This window comes from Camellia sinensis, chromosome 7 (genome assembly GCF_055761805.1).
Source record: "Camellia sinensis isolate YWXY chromosome 7, ASM5576180v1, whole genome shotgun sequence".
Lineage (NCBI taxonomy): Eukaryota > Viridiplantae > Streptophyta > Magnoliopsida > Ericales > Theaceae > Camellia > Camellia sinensis.
In genome coordinates, this window is record NC_138967.1 from 115,335,650 (window position 1) to 115,358,139 (window position 22,490).

The window sequence follows — 22,490 nt, forward strand, 5'->3', positions numbered from 1 at the left end:
TTGCCCGCTTTCTTTTCATAATTTGCAAATTATTTTGTTCTAAGGAATTATTCCTAATTATATCAACTTGGCACAAATCTGAGGGTATGTTGGTCTTTTTATATTGATGCTTAATATCCTTTGGCAATCCATGCCAAACATGAGTGCTTGTATTGAATTTTTTACTTTTTGATTTTTTTAAGCATATAAATTAACTTTCCAAATGAGACCTAAGCGTTTGGAACAAATTATAATATGAAATTGATTTTTCATTCTCTATTTTAACATGAATTACATTTTTAAATTAAGTAGGAATTTATTTATTTAGTTATATTTTATTTTATTTTTTATCTGTGAACATTCTAGGTAGTTAGATTTGTTAGTTTGTTAGTAAAGTTAGTGTACCACTTAAAAGGATTGTCGGTACTCCATTAGTTGAACCCCTGACCTTTCATTACTGCACTCTAAGGTGTAACTATATGCCAACTTGCTACAAGGACCTTGGCAACTAAATAGAAATTTCATTCCCCTACTGTGTGGGTGAAAATCTGACCACACTGCCTACTTAGTGATCAACTGGAGAGCACAGGCAGAATAGATGGCTTCAGCAACCTGTAACAGAAGGAAAAGGCTCCGGTGGTGGTTCTTCCACCCGGGGGCACTCCGACGATCAAGTCAGTGTATCTCTCAAAGATAATCAAGTGCTAAACTTAATACTCAAAACATAAATTGCATACCTTAGACCCACGGGGGTGCCTCTCTTTTATAATATATTCAATCCAAGTCCTACTAGAAGTATGACTTCTATGAACTCCAATTCAGTGCTTACTTTGGACTCCTTAAGAGATAAAAACTCCCTAAGAGCTTTATCCTTATCTTGGTTAAGTCCCCTCTTCGTCTTAGGACTCTTGTCCCTTATTCGCTTATCTCGGATTCCGATATCTTCGGAGATAACCTCGGCAACTCCGAGATCATCTCGGCCTAACTACCACGACACGTGGCACCTCGGCTGACACGTCGGCGTCACCATGCCACGTGTTGGTATTCAGAAAATATATCCCCACAACTGCTTTGTCATAGAAATCTCTCATGCCTGTAAAAATGTTAGCTAATTAAGAGTAAAAAATGATATTAGGCCGAAAATATTTAGAATATGGTAATTTTCCATATAGGAAAGAAAATCAAATGCTTGAATAGCATTGACACATAAAATTTAGGGTAAATTACACTGAACTCTTCTAAGGGTTGGATAAGATACAATAAATCGCACAATTTTGATATAATTACACTGAACTTTAGTAAAATTAAATGAACTGAAATTAATACAGATGGTATGAAAACACAAAAATAAACAACATAAGTATATATATATATTTTTTTGTAGAACAGACGACAATATCATTTTTTCATCTATATAATTAACAAATTATTGATAAAAATAGGCAAAGTATTATGTAAATGAAAATTTTAAGGGAACTCATTATAATTATATTTTTAAATTTCAAAGGAAGTCAATGTAATCCTATTCCTCTTGGTAGGCATACACTTGGATAATTCTATTTCCACACACTATATATTCTTTGTGCACATACGTAATTGTAGACACCCCGTTTTTGACAGCCCATAAGACTTGGATGTTACTGATGGTTTACTTGATGATAAAAGGTGTGTAGGGCAAAGATCCAGTTTCTTCAGCGAGGAGAGAGACAAGTCTCAAATTCACACCCTGTTTTGGACCAAAGCTATTTTGGATGGTTTTTAGACCTTAAAACCCTCTCTTTCAAAACTTTTTTGAAATAAAGTTTCTACGATGTTCCGAGGCTTGCATTTTGTCAAACGTTGCGCTTTTCGGTAAACCGAGCAGGGACAAAGTGGAAATGAATGAAAGAGAGATGAAATCTTTGAAAAAAAAAAACTTTCAAAACACCTTGCTTAGGGGTTTGAAGTTGAAGAAAGGAGGGGAAGAGAGAAGAAACCAAGTTGGAGGAGAAGACAGGCATGAATCCGGGTAGAAGGGAGTCGAGCAGTCCTCGTTGAATCGGGCTTATTAATCTGCATACTTGGATTTTAGCTATGGGGCCACCACCGTCGGAAAGATGACTTTCGGGGCTTCATTTTGCACTCAAGAATCTCTTAAAGCCAAGTCTGGGTGGGGGAGATATGATCAGTTGAAGTTGGGCATCATCCCGGTTGGATCGAATCTGCGCGGCTTCACCAAAAAGGGCATAACTTTTTGCACAGGAGGAATTTTAATGCAAGGTTTGCGGCATTGGAAAGCTAACTTCCGGGGCTTCGATTTGGAAACCCACCGGCTATTTTTTGACCTTGTCAGCATCTATCGGCAATCTATTTAGCCAACCGGCAATTTATTGTGCCGACCGGCCATTTATTTTGGCCGACGACCTCCTTTTCTGGCCGGTTTGACCTTTTTGCACCTTCTGGGCATGGTGCATACCAGCTGTGCCAGCTGGGATGCACAAACCCGTCCCCCCATACACATAGGTGGTTGTTTTGAGCCATTGACCCTTTTTTTTGCACCCTTTGCTCATGGCTTCTTGAGGAAGCCTTGACCCCTTATCTTGGCTTCCTCAAGAAGCTTGGCCGGCTGTCTTAGCTTCCTCTAGAAGCCTTGACCTCCTTTGCCCCCTTTGCCCCTTTCACTTAGCTTCTTTGAGAAGATTAAACCATTTCCTTTTGCCTATATAAGGACCCCTCTTCTCCCATTGTCAAGGGTTGGTGATTTGGAAAGAAAAACCAGAGCTTATACATATATATCTGATATATACACCCTCTCTCTCTATATTTTACTCTCTCTCCTCCCTTGTGTGTGTTTTGTGGCCTAAAAGTGCATTTTTACCTTAGTTTTGCACTAAGACACACACTACCACACCTTGCTTCGAGTTTGAGAGACATTGAGGGTTGATTCTTAAGGTTTTGGACTGATTTTGGTCAGAAAAGAGTGGCTGGACCAACTATTCTTGAAGTATTCTTCAAAGGTGAGTTTCTTGCTTTATTTTCCCCAATCTTGCATTGGCTTTTGACCTATCTTGCATATTGATTTGAGCTTTGTGTATAACTGAAAAAAGTCTTGTTTTTAGCTCCTTTTCAAGTTTGTTTAAGAACACTTTTGTGTTTGGGGTTGTCTACCCCCTCTTAGGCCTTGTTTGGCCTCATTCTTATGCATTTTTTGTGAGCTTCGGGACCACCTTGTTTAGGCCTCCTCAGCACTGAAATCTTAAGGGATTTCAGTGGTGAGGAGGGTGTCTTAAGGTCCTAAGAAGGAGAGGGCCATCCCCTCTCCTTGTTGTCTTGTTTGATGCCCTTTTTAGCCTTACAAAGGGGCCTATATTTGCACACTTCTTGAGCTCGGTTCAGGCATTTTTCAGTGGGTTTTAGGACCCCCATAAGCCATTTCCAGAGTTGTTTTGGTCATATTGAGTGTCCCTCTTGCACGTGTATAACAACCCCTTGCATGGCCTTCCAAAGCAGCACCTCATTCTAACATGTGTTGGCTCTATTTTAGTAGGTATTTAGTGTTTATTTAGCATGTTTTACCTCTGTCCCATGTTGGTTTGTTGACCCTTGGCATGCATCATACACTTGCTTTGTATTCCTCTATTTTGCCTAGAAATGCATCTTGCCTTTGGACCACCATGCTTGCATATTTTGGCTTAGCTTTGTGAAGTTTTTGGTCATGTTTTAACATGCTTAAGGTCTGTCTTGGGTCTTTGGATTCATGTTTTCCATGCTTTGTATAGATTCTTTGCATTCTAGCTTACTAGCCTTAGGTGTGTAGGTCACTAGCATGCTTTACTTGGCTTGTTCTCATGATTTGGCATCATTGGAGACTACATTTCAGTCCATGTTCCATGCTTGCATACTTGCATTTTCCATCCCTTTCATGCTTTGAAGAGTTGATGGCTTATGCTCCATGTTTAAGGCCTTGTGCATGCATGCTTGTGTGTGTTTTCATGCCTTTGTTGCATCATTTTGGCCACTGTTTTGGACCTAGTAGAGAGCTGTCCAAGTTAGTGTAAGACCATCCTTTGCATGTTGATGCATGCTCAGCTTGTGTGTTGTGGCATACTTGTGTGTTGTTGCATGTTTAGGTTGCTTAATATGATGCATGCCTTGCACACTTGCATGCTTAGATCACATCTTGTATGCTTGTCACTCCCATTATTATTCTATATCTTGCATGTTTGCTCATTTAGGTTGTGCGTCTAACATGCATTGTGCATTACTTGCTTGCATGCCCATGTTGCATACTTAGTTAACATGCCTAGGTCGCATTGCATGAGCATACATGCCTTGCCTCTTGAATTGAGTATGATAGAGGTTGGGTTTCACTTGTTTGTTTGATGTGCATCTCATTTGAAATCAAAGTGCATACTTGGTTTCTTGGGCCATCACGCATTGAAATGCGCGATTGATGGTCTGAGAATCGAGAACCATGTCCCTTTGAGTTACCAGCATGATGAGGGATAGGATTAGTGCATACATTGCTTGAATTGCATTGCCATGCTCTGCCTTGCCCTCTGTTGCTGTCAATTGCAGATTCTGCAGGAACTTTCTGCCGACCAGCTGTGTTTAGTGCCGACTGGCAATCCTTCTTGGGCCGATAGCTTCATGAACAGCCGATGATTACACAACACAGCCGGTGATAATTCTACTCAGCCGGTGGTGTCTCCCGATGTCCAGGGAAGCAATCCTGAGACTTTGGCAGTCTCCAGAGGAGTATAGCAGGGAAAACAGAGGCAGCTTGTGTATGGCAGTGTACTTCCGAGCAAGACCGAGCATGCATTGCATTGGGCTCTCTTCTCGAGGTGGTTTATCTGTTTAGCTAATTAGTGGCCTGTAATATTTAATTAGCTTGTAGGTTAATTATCTGTAATATTTATTCGGTCCCTCCGAGCAAGGGCAAATTTGTAATAAGTGTGGGTGAGTGTGTGCATGTCTCCCAACCCCCATTTCTTTCTCCCTTTTACTTACCTGCGTTGATGGTTAGTAATAGGTCATGTTTAATTTAGCATACCTCATGATATGCATGCGTTCATCATTCATCAGTATTGCATGCATCGGGCTCGGCGCATCATGCTAACTGTGTTAGTATTTCAAATCTAACTTGAATACATGCTACTTGTGCATTTTCACATGTCATTCATAGAATAGCCGAGCCTACTCTAGAGACATTCCGTATGCGTTGCATTAGACATTTAAACATGGACTTGGATCATGTATTGATTGCTAACTAGTTTATTGTTTTGGCACGGAGTACGATGTAAGTATTTTCATGCTTTAGCATACTGCATGCGTGTGAATGCTATCATGACAGCATGCTTACCATGTGGCTAGATGCTTATGTGATAAACTGTTTGAATGCCTGTGGGTGAAGGTTGGATTGTCTGAGTTGGAATGGTTCATTGAAATCCGTATTTCAGCTTACTTGCGGGTAGCAAATTCCAAAGTTTTTTCAAAACAAACGGATATGCAATGCTTATTTCCAAATTAGGCAATCTAGTCTATACTTGTTTACTGTGCGCATAACATAGTAATTCTAGGCTAATAACTGGAACAAGAACACATAATGTTTTCAAAAACGGATATCACGGTCAGTAGAGGCCGATCTTCGGATTGGGCGAGAGGGGGTGCTCATAGCTGACCTTCCCCAATCGTACCCAAGTTCCCGAGCCGAGGCAACTTTGGTGATGACGGACACGTGGCCTTTGGCACCGATTCAGGGTTTCCTAAATTCCCCCAAAATAAAATATTTAGGTGGCGACTCTGCATCTGGCAAAGCAGTCCATGTTTGGCACTTCTTTTCAAAAAAATCTGTTTCTCAAAACGATTTGCCAGATTTGGACTCTTTGGTTCAGATTAAGAACCGTGACATAAATCGAGTCCGAACTGTAGCGGGGTCCCTCGCGGGCGCGTCTACAGTAATGAATCTATTTTTTTTTTATTATAATTTTGTCTAAAAATAAAATTATTAGAATAACCTTATCTTCCTCATTCAAAACCCTAAATTCCTAAATCGTAATTCAGGCTGGGTCGGGTTGGCCCACAGGCAAAAAATTAGGCCCAAGCCCAAGTCCAAAGGGTATTCGGGCCTTGGGTGACCAGCAAGTCAGGCCCCAAGTTGGACCGGTGGACCTAGGCTTGGGTTGGGCTTGGACGGGTTTGAACATTATTTTTTTTCCTTATTTTTTCTATCAAAATTTTATTCTTTTCCACTAAAAATGGCATTGGGCCTTGGACGGGTCGGGCCTCAGGTCGGGTTTTGAGTAGGTCTTAAACGGGCCAGTAGGTTGGGTCTAGCTTCAAAATGATGACCCAGGTTTAGGGTCCAAGGCTGAACTCAGGTCCAGGCCAAACCAAGCCTAAACGGGCCGGGCCATCCCAAGTCCTAGGCAGACTTTGGATCGCTCATGGACCGTGGGTCATATTTACACCGTGACTCTAATTCCACGAAAGATTGGTATATATGAGGAAGATAGAGAGAAAAAAGAGGAAATCCATGATGAGAGATATTAGTGAAGAAGATTGTGGAGTGGAGACTTGAACAAGTGTCATGTTTTATGTGAATGGAATTTTATGTCAGCTTAAATGACGTGGAATACTTGTTACATATAATCAAAATCTCAGAATGAGTTATACATATATATATATATTTAAATGTTAATTTTTTTTAATTTTTTTTTATAATTATCATTCTTTTTCTAGCAAATTAATTCTAGTTGTGGAAAGTTAGAATTCAACACAGAGATTTAAGATTTAGATATTTTCATTGATAGCTCTCACTCACTAATTACAATTCTCTCAGGATAATATGTATATATAGAAGCCAAATACATTCTTCTAGAATCTCTAACAGATTTGCATATCTCAAGTTAGTTATAACTGCCATATCTTTCAGCACACGTGGAATCCATAACTGCTCTTGCAACTGTGACTGAAGGTGTGGCTTGCTTCTGCAACTGTGGCTGAAGTATGGATTGAGCTGAAGTTGAAACTAAGATTGCAGTTGAATTATGTTCAGTCATTGGCTCAGTAGTCTCAGCACTAGTAACTACGATGGATTTTACTTGTTAGGAGAACCATTGGACAATTGATTTTGGTTTTGTTAAGCCTTTAGATAATTATAAAAAGAAGAAAAAAATTCCAATTTTTTTTTTTTTTTCAATGTGTTAAATCTTTGGACAAAAAACAAAAAGTTTTATTCATGCTTTATTATTAGAGCCCATGGACAATAACGATTTTTATTTCATAACTTCTATGTCTATCACCGAAATATTTTATCAATTTTTTTTACTAGCCATGTGATTTTTATGTGACATGGTAAGTTCTAATAAGGTGGGTCACATACATATGAATTTTATTATATGATAAATACACAAAGGAGTTAAAATAAAAATAGTGAAACAAATTCAATAATAAATAGTTTTTTGGGGAAATTTAAAGAGAGAGAAAACCCGAAGGTTTGACATCAATAAGAAATTAAATCCTAATTTTTTAATTATTTTAATTTAATTTTTTTTTAATAAAAATGATATCAATTCTAACCATTTGTTTGTATTTATTACTAACTAACTAAGAAAGGTTGATTTAGATATTTTAGCTACTTTTTTCCTTTTATTACTAATGATAGCCACCTCTCACCCTTACCGTCGTCCATTATCAACCCTCTTCTCTCCCAATTCACACCCACCCCTCCATTCACTTTTTCCCGTCCACTGCTATTCCTCACTTTTTTCTAGCTCGTTGCCACCACTTTCATTCCGGAAAATGTTTGGTGGCCACAAATTCTGTGGCTCAGATGGTCCAAAAATGCCAAAACGACGTCGTTTTGGCATTTTCAGAGTTGTTTTGTACCCAAAATGACGTTGTTTTGACATTTTCAGACCATTTGAGCCACATAATTTGTGGCCACCAATTATTACCACTTGCATTCCTTTCCTAATCCATAGACACTGCTACCGTCTAACGCCATCCATAAAAAATGGTTGAATTGTCAATATTCTTTATAACTAACAGATGGTTAGAATTAATATTATTTAAAAAATGACATTTATTCATAAATATCTGTTTATCTATATGTGTTCTATTTAATCTAAATTATTTTCTTATTTTTCAATAAATTATGTGTGACGTAATTATTAAAATATTCCTAATAATAATAGAGTCAAGAGCATATTAATGTTCACATTGACAGTATGAATATTTTATGATGTGAACATTCAAATTATTAAATTCATTTAATATGAATGTTTACATCATAAAATATTCAAAATAATCCAAATGATTGACATCAAATTGCTAAGGTTTCAAATTTTTTTTTGTAAAGATAAATCTCTCTCTCTCTCACACACACACACGGGATTTTTTATTATTTTTTTTCTTTTGATTTGGTGTAAGATTCCCTATATTTTAAAAATAAGGAAATTTTAATATACCGTATAAGAAATCACATAAGACATGAAAAGTTTAAGTGAAAAAATCCACTGATATTTGGATAGGGTGGATATTATTATTATTTTTTAATCTTTGGATATATATTTGCATAGAAGATTTTTTTTTTAAAGTTTATATTTGCACAGAAGATTTTATTTTTTATTTTTTATGAGAACTTTTGAAAAATATTTAACCAAAAAATAAAATTTTAAAAATTAAACGTAAAAGTAATTCCAATAGTCAAAGTTAAAATAGTTTTGCCAAAATCATTTTTTGACATGCTAAAGGTTATTTTTCGCTATATCATTCCAATAGTAACTTGCCATTTTGGTGTAACTAAGTTCCACGTCACTATTTTCTACTAATTTATGCATGATCAACTTTAGATCAATTGAAATCTTTCTCTCTCACAGATTTAGATGAGTATGAAGTTTTTTTTTTTTTTTTTTTTTAAGATGGATAAATTTTCATTATTCGTATAATTTATTTATGTATTTAAAACTTATAGTATAACTAATTTTTTATGATTTGTAATTTTTTTTTTTTTTTTGTAATTTTAGAATATCTGATTGTGAGCTTTGATTTGTTGAAGTTGACTCTCATAGGAAAAACGTATATATATTTTTTACAAAACAAATCTAATGTACCAAAAAATCACTTTGTCAAATTTTAAATAAATTTTGGTACAAGAGACAATTACCAGCGTGGTGCACTTGTTACATGTAATATTTCATTTTGTGCAACGAGTTTTGGCAATTAAAACATCTTCAAAAGAGACCAAAACAATCAAAGGCACCAACATGTCGAAGAATCTTGCTAACAAGTATTTTTTAAGTACAAATAAATAACAAAATAAATAAATTCTGATACACTTATCATTAAATTCAAAACATTTTTTATAAATTTCATAACACTTTTTTAATTTTCTTACATTTTGTCAAAACTCTTTCAAATATATTTTCAATATTAAATTAGTAAGTGCTCTAGGATCCCTTTGTTAGCATTTGACTTATGTTAAAAACACTTTTTCAAATGGACCAGCCATCTGAGTTTTTCAAACCCCCCAAATCGATATTTGCAATACCATCATTATCACTTTTCTACTACTTTTTCAAGTTTTCATGCTCCAATTACCGAAAACACACTTTCAGAATAATTTCTATCTCTCCCTTCTCTTTAGTCCAAATTTAGCCTAACCATTATCTCTCTCTGTGCACTTTAGGGATGGCTTAGGAGTAAGTTCAATAAGCAGTTCACTTATTTGTTACAAATTATTACATTATTTCTTTATTTTTTATACATTTTTTTTTATAAGAAGTTGAAAAATTATTAAATATAAGCAAACATCAAACCAACACTAAGGCCTCGTTTGAGAGCTAGCCCGTTTAGTCAAAAAGCTAAAAAGTTACTAAAAAAGTTAAAAAGTCAATAACTCATACTAAAAAGTCAAAGATTCTCTTTTCTCTCTACTTTTTGCACATCTTTTCGTAAGAAGTCAAAAAATTATCCCAAATATACTAATTTTTTTTAACTCATATTTTAGTCAAATGGTCAAAAAGTTACTAAACTAACATGTTCTTAAACGGGACCTAAGTCCAAACCATTTTATTGTTTTACAATTATAGGCAAATGTTAACGAGGGTATTTTGGGACATTGATTAATGTTAGATTGAGACAAAAAAAATATTTAAAAATTATAAAAGTAATAAAGGTATGTTGAAATAAGTTTTGTTTTTAATAGAGAAACTATAATTCAATATAAAAGATCAAAAATAATTACAAATATATGGGGTGTAACTTTTTCTGTACAACAAAATAACAACAAAAGTTACACCCCAGCCATTTGGTCAATATTTTTCTCGTTTCCCATTGTTTTGTAATTCTTTCAACCAAAAAAAAAAAGAAAAAATCTTGTGTTTTCTAACTTTTGTCTTTTCTTATATTTTAGACACTTGTTAAAAAGTAAAAAATATTTTGTTAATCATTAACTTTTATCATGTAATGTGACATACTCTCCAACCTTTAGATATCAAAAGGGTCTTGCTAACCACCACATGGCATTGGTTAAAGATGTAAGTTTACAGCTAACAATATATTATGAATCTACCACAAACATGTGACTTTAATGTGACATTTGATCTTCTCCATATGTTTATTAATTTTTATCAATAAAATAACGCTTCTTACATATTTTAGTATACATTTCATCAATTTTCAACCTTAACCAACGCGGCAGCATTCTTCACATTAAAATTATGTTAAACGAAATGAATAATATAAATGTCAAATCAAATAATAAATGTAAGGGAAAGTTTCATTTAGCATAAAAGATTAAAACTATTTCCAAACACGTAGGGTTTAAGTATATTAAATTAAAATACACATTGAAAACTTGTACTCGCAGATTTTTGTCTACTTTTTGTAATTTTGTGCTCCATTTACTAATGAGATATTATTCTTCTAATGTTTGATTATGGATTTGAAAAAAAAAAAAAAAAAAAGAGAATTTTTTTTTACTTCTTATTTGTGTCATTTATTTTTTAGAATTTTTATCTAAATATATGATCCAAGCAAAATCTAAATATAATAACTACATTGCGTTAGAAAAAGGCATAAAAGCTAAACTTATCTTTTATCTTCTTTCCACACAATGCTGAGGAAGAATGGGACGCGCACAAATACCAAAGAATTTTTTTAAAAGAGGAAGTAGAGAAAAGAGAGGCTAAAGGAAATTATAAAAGCCACGAAAAAGAAAGATTACTAGGAGTTGGGATTGTGAAGCTTTTTGCAATGGACACTTTTTTATCGTTGCTGGAATCATTTTGTTTGATTCACTGTTTGTGTTTTGTCGCGGGCTCCGTTTGGTTTAATCCATTAATGCTGGGATTGTATTAATAATTTAGTGAGTTTTACATAAAATATATTTGTTTTATGAGATTACGAATCTCCTAAAAAAAAGAGGAAATGAGCAATTTCATGGCGAGTTGAGTTTTCTAATTTAATGTAATTTCCGTAAACAAACTTATTATAATTTCTTTGACTTTCTAATTTAATTATAACTGTAGTGAACTACTTTGGACAAAATTCTTTGAATTTGTAATTTTGTGTAAGTTGAGTGTACCTCTTTAGAAAAAATTATTTGAGTTTATTATTTAAATGTAATTTGAGTGCAATACCTCATAGAAATTTCTCTTAACTTTTTATTTTTTCTTTTAATTGACATTACAAACAATGAAATTTCATTGATTTAGTAGAGTGAAATTTCACTTTGGTAGAAAGCCACCGAAAAATTATCAGTAGTGGTGAGGAAATGCTTATAGATATTGAAGGCATTCCGCCCATCTTCGACTTTCAAAGAGGGACTTACCTCACTATCAATGAAACCAGGTTTATGGAAAAAAATGTAATCGGAAAGTCAGAGGTGGTGATCGGGTTGAAGGTAGTGGAATAATAAAACTATGAAATGTAGATTTGTCCAGAAAAAGATTATTGTCTTTAAACTAAAAATGTATTTTAGTTTTCTTTAAATTATTATAAAATATTGGTTAGGAACTTGAATAAAAAAATTGGGTTTAATTTATTTTATCCTCTTGTGGTTTGAGAATGGAGCATGTTGTCCCCTTATGGTTCAAATATAACTATAACGCTTTTATGTGATTTTGGACTAAAATGTCACTGTTAGTTTTTCCATTCAAACTAATGAACGGTACATCATATATACCATTTTTTAGAGTGTGTTTGATTTTCTAAAAAATTAAAATTAATACAACAAAATGACAAATGCATCTCCATTTTCTCCAAACCTAAAACTTTAGATTAATATGCTAATTAAAATATAATTGAGGATTGATCTAAAATATCAAATACAATTAAGGATTAATTTAAAACATAATTAAATAAAAAAATTAAGAATTGATTTAAAATATAATTAAATTAAAATTAGATTAACTTGTCACGAATTACAATATCTATAATGGAGAGAGGAGGGTGGAACCAGATGCTAAGAAGAAGAAGAGCAAGAAGAGCGGGCAATCAAAGCAGCCCATCCGTGGATGCAGATTGGTTGTTTACCATCTTTGTAGATTAAATTCCAAACTCTATGGATCCAAAAAGCTTGTATACTTTATTCAGTAAGTTCGGAATAGTTAAGGATGTCTTTATTCCAATGAAAAGAAGACAAGTTACGGGCTTCCGGTTCGGATTTGTATGGTACGACTATAAGGTTGCAACAAACATGGTGGTGCAAAAGGCTGAAGGTTTATGGTGTGATAATAAAGCTCTGAAGCTGAAGAAGGTAGAAAATAAAAAAGGGGAATAGAAACAACCTACAACAATGAACAATGGTGGTCCGATGGTGAGGCAACACCAACAGAGGATTTTTGCACTAAGAAACACAGAGTATGAAAAAGAAGTGCAGAAACAACCCATGATGAGGAATAGAGGAGGCGAGATGATAAGGCAGTATCAAAAAAGGATCTGTATACAACAACAAATGGAGGATGTAGGAAGTAGATCTTATGTTGAAGCTGTTCAAAATGGAGTCATCCAGTAGAAACTGAAAGTGGTGCTAAAGGCTTATAAGTCTGGAAATGGTTGGCTATATGAAATTCTGATTGTGAAGCTGAAGACTTTTTCTTCATTCAATTATTTTCAGAAGGAATTTGAAAGAAAAGACCTGAAGGAGGTAAGAGTGCGAGATGAAGGTAGAAGGTTAGTAGTACTAACTTTCAAATCAGACCTACATATGAAGGAAGCAAGAATAGCTATTGATGAATGGATTTTTGATTGGTGTGAATCTATAAGTGATTGGGAAAAAAGGTTGTAGATCAAACAAGAAAGGTGTGTGTGGATTACTTGTGTGGGTGTTCCTTTTAACCTGTGGAGTATTAATACTTTTACAGATATTGGTAAACTATGGGGGGAAGTTGTCCAGTTAGATGACAACATTCTTAAGCAGAGTTCCTTTCAGTTTGGTAAGGTATGAATAATTAACAATAGGTTTGAATTCATAAATACAGTGATCAATGTTGAATGCCATGGAAATTTTTTCCCAGTTCGAGTGTGCGAAGAGTTATCTGCAGCAGTCACTACATGTTTCTGTCAACAAAAAAGCTAGGAGGGTGAGGATGTTGCTTCCAAAACTCAGGAATAGGTCGATCAACTATCAAAAAATGATAAGCGAGATAAGGATGCGGTCAATGCAAATACAGGGAAGGAGGTAATGCTAGGAAAAGATGTTGTGGCAAGCAAAGAGAAGGGAATGGTGGACACAGATACAGAAGGGAAGGAATGAAGTAATAAATGAGAGTCTATATCAGCCGTAAAAGAGACAAAGTGTGATTTGGGAAACACAAATGATGGAGGTGACTGTATGGTGCAAGATCTGGGTCAGTTGAATAATCCAAGAAAGGATGTGGCAAATGAAAGTCAAATTGTTGAAGGTCAAATATGTTCTTTTGGGGTTGTTAGGAGGGTTAATGGGCTCGTAAGTTCATGGCCCAATATAAATTGGAGGTAGTTTTAAATGAGGGTCAGGTTGGGGAATTGGCTAATTGGCCTATCATTGAGGCTTTTAACATAAGTGAATGTGCAACTCATTCTCAGGTAAGTTCACAGATTCTTCATATGGCCGAGCAATGAGTGAAAAACAGGGGTAATAGATCAAAAAGAGGGAAGACTGGTGAAAAAGTCATCAATCGAAGTATGAGGAAATGAGACGAATTAAAGAAAAGGGGAAAGATAAACAGAAAGCAACTAAAGAACAATGGTGGGTTGTTTAGCAATTGTCTTCAAAATGGAGCTATATTTCGAGCGGCCGCTGCTGTAATTTCATTATCAGTTTCGCAGGGTATAGATTCTAGGAATAGGTGGAAGTTGTTGAATGAAGCACAAGCTACAATTCAAGTTGGGAAAATTTTGGGGTTAAACTACGAAAGCGAGGAGGAGGAGGTGGTAAGCAAAATAATTGAGCTAGAAGAGAAGGACTTAGAAAGAATGGAAGGTGTAGGTGTTGCTTCCTAAGCCAATTTGGTTGCTGCTAGGTGGTTTGGTGTTCATTAATAGTTTCCTTATGAAGATATTATCTTGGAACGTTAGAGATCTCAGAAGGCTTGAAAAGAGGCGTAAAATAAAGAATTTGGTTAGGGAAAGATAGATGTTCTACTGTTGCAAGAAACAAAGAGATGCAGTGTTGATGAAAACTTTGTTAAGTCATTATGGCCATGGGAGGAGATAGGTTACATGGAGGTTGGTGCAGAGGGTAGTGCCGGAGGTATGCTTTGCTTATAGAATCCAGAAATCTTTCTCCTAAAGGAATGCTGCAGTAATAGAAACTTCATTTTGTTGGCAGGTACTTCACTCAACGCTTTTGATTCTATTATTGTAAACATTTATGCACCAAATGATGTATTGAGAAGAAGGCCGCTATGGAAGTCTTTAGCGAAGCTTAAATCCACTTTTTTAAAACCTTGGTGTGTAGGGGGGGATTTTAATGAAATTAGATTTATGAGTGAACGGAAAGGGTGTTTGAGGAGCGATAGAGGAATGGAGGATTTCAATGATTTGATTGATAATTTGGAACTCTTAGACATTCCAATGCTAGGCAGAACATATACATGGTGTAATGCTTTGGATGGAGAAAGGTGGAGACAGATTGATAGATTTCTAATTAATCATAAGTGGTTGGAAAAGTTCTCATTTAGGCAGTGAGGGCTACCCAGGACTCTTTTTGATCACTGCCCAATATTGCTTATGGAAGATGAGAGGGATTGGGGTCCAAGGCCATTTAGATTCATATATGCATGGTGTTTGCATCCTAATTTTAAATCTGAAGTGACGCCATCTTGGGAAAATAATCAGATTAGTGGTTGGGCTAGTTTCATGATAATGAAAAAGTTAGGGAATCTTAGAGTACATCTCAAAAGGTGGAATTGTCAAGTGTTTGGAAACATTGATGAGCAATTGAAAAAAGTTGAGCATGAACTCCATGGATACGACATAGAAGCTGAAGGTATGAATCTGCAGGAAATTGAAATTGTAAGAAGATGGGAGGTTAGTCTCGGAGTTTAGTAAAAAGAAGGAATGGTTATGACATCAAAAATCCAGACTGACATGGCAGAAAATGGGGATAAAAATACAAGGTTCTTTCATTTAATGGCTAGTAGAAGGCAGAGGAAAAATCTATTGGATTCTATAAATGAGAATAGTGTTATACATGATCAGCCTGAAGTAATTAAATAAGCAGTGGTAAGATATTTCATCCAACTGTTCTCTGAAGATTGTAGGAATAGGCCAAAATTGTCAGGTGTTTTTGTCTCAATTAGTCCTGAAGAATCTGGTTTGTTATAGGTAGAGTTTTCAGAGGGAGAAATTTGAGAAGTAGTCAATGATTGTGATGGTAATAAAGCTCTAGGGCCTGATGGTTTTAACTTATCTTGCATACATAATTGCTGGAATATAATAAAGGGGGAGTTAGTGCAGCTTATGAATGAATTCCATGCTAATGGTAAGTTGGCTCGAGGAGTGAACTGTTCTTTTATCACTTTAATTCCCCAAAAAGAAAATCCCATGGGTCTGGGTGATTATCAGCCTATTAGTTTGATAATTTCGGTGTACAAAATAGTTGCCAAGGTTTTATCAAGAAGGTTGAGAAAGGTGCTTCCAAAGTTTATTAGTGAAGTGCAAACACGCTTTTTGAGTGGAAGATGTATCTTGGATGGGTTGTTAATAGCTAATGAAGTGGTGGATTGGTGGAAAAGATCAAAGAATCATGGTATCATTCTAAAGCTATATTTTGAAAAGGCATATGATTCAGTAAATTGGGAGTTCTTGTATTCAATGATGACCAACTTTGGTTTTGGAGAAAAATGTGTGCGATGGATGAAGACTTATATTTCCAAAGCTAGAGTCTCAGTGCTAGTGAATGGTTCTCCCACATTAGAATTTTCTCCAATGAAAGGACTTAGGCAATGTGATCCATTTTCACCTTTCCTTTTTAATATTGTTGTAGAGGGCCTTAATTTATTGTTGGAAAGAGCATAAGCAGTGGGCTTGATTAAAGGAGCTTCACTTGGTCAAAATGAGCTGAAATTATCTCACCTTCAATTTGCAGATGATACCATCATATTTTGTGAAGCAGATTGGGAGGAAATAATTGCTATCAAGAGAATATTAAGATGTTTTGAGGTTATATCAGGACTTAAAATTAATTTTCACAAAAGTCAATTGTGTGGGATAGGTGTTCAGGATGATTTGGTGACAGAATTTCCTGCAAGGCTCAATCGCCATAGTCAGAAGCTGCCTATGAAGTATCTAAGGTTGCCTTTAGGAGCAAATCCTAGAAGAAAGTCTACCTGGCAGCCAATGGTGGATAAATTCAAGAAGAAGCTAACTTTATGGAAGAGAAAGTGCTTGTCTTTTGTAGGAAGGTTAACCTTGATAAGGTCAGTGTTGTCAAGTTTGCCAATTTATTTCTTATCTCTGTTTAAAATGCTAGTGGGTATTGCAAGATCAATTGATAAAATTCAATCTAATTTTCTCTGGGGAGGAACTGAACTGAGGAGAAAAATACATCAAGTTAGTTGGAAGGAGGTATGCTTGAGTAAGTTTCAAGGAGGGTTAGGGGATAGGAATTTGAGGGAGGTAAATGATTGCTTATTAATAATGGTGGTAGAGGTATGGTAGAGAGGAGAATGCATTGTGGAAACAAGTGTTGTGCAGCAAATATGGAGGGATTGGTGGCAGATGGAGTCCGTTTCTAGTGGATTCAGATTTGATGTCTATTCTGTGGCAGGATGCATTATCAACGAAATTTACTAATCCTGCTTTGGGTGAACTCTATTTCAACAATGCTAAAACAGTTGTGGGTAATGGTAAAAGGATTCAGTTTTGGGTTGATAGATGGTTTAATAATCAAAGCCTTAGTGAAGTCTTTCCTAGAGTGTTTTCATTGACAACTGAGAAAGGTTGTTCACTGCTGTATTTTTTCCATAAGAAAGGTGAGGGTCAGGACTGGAAGATAGCTCTTAGAAGGCCCTTTTTAGCATGGGAAGATGAGAAGGTGTCCAAGTTGAATGACTTGTTGTATAATGCACCTACTCTAAATGCAATGGTTGAAGATTCTTTTTCTTGGTTTGCACACTCTTCAGGGTCTTTTACTGTGGCATCAATGTGGCAAAGAATGGAATCATCCAAAGGACCTGAAAAATCAATTACAAGGAGTATTTGGAGGACTATTGCTCTTCCCAAAGTGCAATTTCTGAGTTAGCTAGCTTAGAGAGGTAGGATTAAATCCTCAAATTTGTTGCTTAGGATAGGAGTGCTGAATCCCAATGCTAGTACACTGTGTGTGTTTTGTAAATCTGAAGTGGAGACCATGAATCATGTGTTACTCTATTATCATTTGATATAGAGAGTTTGGTCTCATATTGTGAAATGGTGGAATTTCTTTTGGGTCATTCCTGGTTCAGTGGAGGAACTCCTACAGTGGTGGTCAGGTATAAGATATAAGGTTCAGATAGAGAAAATTTGGATGGTAGTTCCTTAGCAGTGTTGTGGTCTGTGTGGAAACTCAGGAATGAGTGTGTGTTTAACGAGGCAAAGCCAGACTTTGGAAATTTGACTGAGTTGGTGAAGGTTAGAGTTGCTTTATGAGCAAAATCTAATTTGAAAGAGTTGAAGTACTCAGTTCATGACATAGTATATAATCTGAAGTAGGTATGCTTTTGTGTATAGTTGGGAGTCAATCTAGTTGCTGCTGCAGAATTGAAGTGTATTGCTTTTTAGTTGCAACTTCAGAGTTGCTGCTAGATGTATAAGCTGTTAATAAGTTGCTGATAGATTGCTACTGATAGTAAGTTGTTGATAGATTGAAGCTGTTATGCCCTGGGTGCCACAGAGCTGATATGCCCTGGTTGTGTTCTATTTTGTATTCTGTTTTTTCTTGGCTCTTTACTTTTTTCAGTTTCTTGGCTATTTGATTAAAGCTTTTGTAAAGGGGTTCATGCACTCTCTTGGATTAATCAATAGTTTGGATCAGATTAAGGACTGCAGTGGAGGGATATTAGTTGGTTTGGTACTTTGGTATGCCACCACTTGGTGAGGTTGGTCTGCTGTTATTTGGTCTGTTTTCTGTTGTGATATAGTATGTTATCAGCTGGTGTCTACTGTGGATGTTGTTTTGGTGTTTTGGGTGGCAGTTTGGAACACCTACTTCAGTTGGATGAGTTCTGCTGACTCTGTATCTAGGCTGCTAGCTTTGTTGTATTTGTATCTGTTATTGTGTTGTCTGTGTATCTGTTGGTACCTCATCAATAGATTCTTGGTTGGTGCTATTATATGATCCTGTGGGCTGCTTAGTGCCAACCTAGTTGGGATTGGGCGGTTTCACTGTGATGGCCTTTGCATCATCCTTCCCTTCCCTTTTTATTGATGTCTTTCTTCCTTCTTGTATGGTTTTCTCCCATCAATAAAGTTCTTGTGTTGATTTTAAAAAAAAAAAAAAGTTTGTTAGGAATTATAATATATAATTGAAAATTTAGGATTAATTGTGATCTAAAATATAATTAATTAAAATCAGGTTAAAAATTTAGAAATTACAATAAATAATTAAATATTTGTAGTTGATTGTGATCTAAAATGTAATTAAATTATAATTATAATAATTAATTGTGATTTAGTTGAATTAACGTTAGAAATTATAAATTACAGAAGTGATACATCCCTCTAATTTTGAAGCTCTAAAAGAGCACTAATGATGTGCAAAATAAAAAATACTAAAAAAAGAAAAAAAAAATCAAGGCCAAAATATCACATCACATGGGACCCACATACCAATTACAGCTATTAGAGCTCTTAATTTAGAGCTTCCAATCTTTTTTCTATAAATTATGTCGGGCAATGATACATACCACTAAAAGTGGTGCTCTAAAGCACCACTAGTAAGTTGGCACACACTTTAAAAAAAAAAAAAGTGTTTGAATGTATTACAGCAACACTGTGGCAGTGGGTGGGGCCCACTGCCACATCATTAGTGCTACCACTAATTAGTGCTCTCAAGCATTTTCCAAATTATGTCTACGAGATAGGAGAGAGAAAGAAAATAATAAAAGAAATATAGGGTTTGAATGTATTACAATCATTTCATATTTATAGTTAGCGGTATTAATGGTTGCATTGTGGTCCAAAATTGCATGGGGCTTTTTAACTATATTTGAATCATAAGAGATAATGTGTTATGGTCTCAAACAACAATGGGTAAATAAATTTTGCTTTAAATTTTTTTAGTAAAAAATAAGTATATAAAATTTGGATACAATAATAATATTACTAAATTTAAACCATTTAAATAAATATATATATATATATATACATATTGCAAAAGTGTATTTTGTATATAAAAAAATGTGTAAAAAAAAAAATCAATTATTTGTTTGGCTTACAGAGTATGTGTTATTAAATAAAAAATATTACTAACATTGTAATAAGAAAATACTAGCATATTACCTATGTTATGTAAAGGATTTTTAAAAAAAATATAAAATGAGTTCTAATATATGTTTTTGTAATGGATTTTCCTTATCAAAAGATTTTTTATACAACTATCTTATAGTTGATCTATAGACTTGTTAACCATTCCTTTCTAAAATGTTTCCTTCAATAACCCTTGTCAGCCGCCACCCTTCACCAACCATCATCTTTTCAATTTTAATCATCTGTACTTTAACCATATTGGCTCTTATTGAAAGCACATCTACTAAGCGACCACCTTGACTTGTATTCTTCCATCCTTACATTTTCCCCCAAGTCGACCTCTACCTCCACCTATAATCTCTCTTTTCAAGTCTCACTTTACCTCCACCCTTCCTCCTATATTGTCCATTTGTTTGTCCCATTTGAGAATAAATTGATTGAATTGGTATAGATTCTTAAGTAAACTCAGACTTGACTGGTATAAAATAATGAATAATTTATATATGATGTATGTACAAATAATAATAATAAAATGAACAAAAAAAGTGTGATGTCCCGGGCCTTTTTAAAACAACTTGAGTATATTAATTTAAAATTTCTATTTCTTATTAGAGTCCTTACTACTTTTGAACCTCATGAATCATGTGTTGTCACCTACTCTTCTCTTTATGATTATTCAATCTCGTCCAAAAGTGTGTTTCGAGATGTCGACTTGGGCCTTTGGGTGTTGGATTGAGTTTGGGAATGATGGGAATGCTCTAAGGTTGATTTTAGCCTCTTTTGAAAGTTGAATCCGCTCGAGTGGTCCTTTTGTAGCTTGAGTAGTGAACTCATCCATTTAGTTCTTCATTTTGAAGTTTGAAATATTGGGAGTGACACTACAACAAAAAAGGATTTTTATGGCACCAAATGCCCGCCGTGGATACAATTCTATGACACGCAAGGTAAAATCGTATTATAACCAGTCATGGAAAGTCATTTACTTTCAACAGCATGTTATAGCATGCCGTTAAAACTTTTTAACAGCGCATCTTATACGTCATGTTTAATTTTTTTACGATTACTTTTGCACGCCATTAATTCAATAGACAAACCATGACACTTAATGTTAGTCATTAAATATTTAACATAATGGCCTATTTTTCCCGTTGTAAAATATGTTTAATTTTTTTTAATTAAATGCAGCAGGTTCTATTTCCCCTATTATGTACAATCTAAAAAAACATTACAAACAAATTTCACAAATATATATATATATATATATATGTATCAATTAACCACCAAAATATTATTTCAAACATCAAAACAACTATTCATAAGTTTCGAACATCCAAAAACTACATTCCAAGCCATCCAAAAACTATGTTTCTAAACATCAAAAATTGTCCTCAACTTCAAAACCGTCCAAAAAGTTCTAAATTATAGATATTTGAGATACTAAATTTTCAATTTTGACATCACTCTCTTGAAGGTGAGAAGAGCGCATAAATATGTTGAGACTCTTGATATGTTGAAGATAAAAAACTCAATGCCAAAGAGCAATGAAAGTCAAATCCCACAGTCGCAATCCCATTTCAATAGCAACTGGCGAGGTGTTCAATTGGGCATTTGTGAGGCCGAAATGCTATGGTTGTTTGCCTATATGAGTGCATCAATATTAACTTGTGTTTGATTTTGAGGTTGGGTAATTTGCTATGAGCCACTATTAGCAACCGAAGTGGAAGAGCCAAAGTTGTTCTTTGTGGCAGCAGCATCTCCTAAGCCAAGTCCATAAAATTTTAGTGTTACCAAAAACAAAAATAATCATTAGTGGATGTTTGTTTCAATGAAAATTAAATTGTACTAATGATATGTAGACATTTAAAGTCAAAACAAGTATATATTTATGTCCAGAGTAAATAATACTGATAATAGACCACACTAATGCTTCAATACACCAAATTCATTTTACATAACTTATTTGCAATTTCAACATATAAATATTCATCACTAAATGGTGTCATATGTATTCAGCAGAAGCAATCAACTTTACAACATAAGAAAAGAAAAACACACACACACACACACACACACACACACACACACACATAACAAAGCACATATCACACATATAACAAAGCACATATTTATCATGGAAGCAAATATGATAAGGAACACTAGAAAACAAATTTTATATGGGTTAACTAAAAAAATAAAATACTTACATAACTCAAAGAAGCCTCACCTTCTCACCAGTGGCGAAGCCAGGAAACTAATTTAGAAGGGGCATTTATTAATTACAACTTTAATTTTTTTTTTCTCATAACCAACAATAAGAAAATAATAATAATTTTTGAATTAATATTAAGTACAACAACTTTTATAATTAACTTCGAGTAAAATTGAAAAGAAAGTATTGCGTGTAACTAGTGTATCATGGACAATGTAAAAAAGTCATATATTTAAGTTGTAAAATAAATTATATAATGGTAATATAAATCAAATTTTTACAAAATTTGAATAAAAATTTCATATAATAGTGATATCTCGTCATTATTGACATATTGTAAACACCACATTTTTGACCGTCCTTAAGACTTGGACGTCATCAT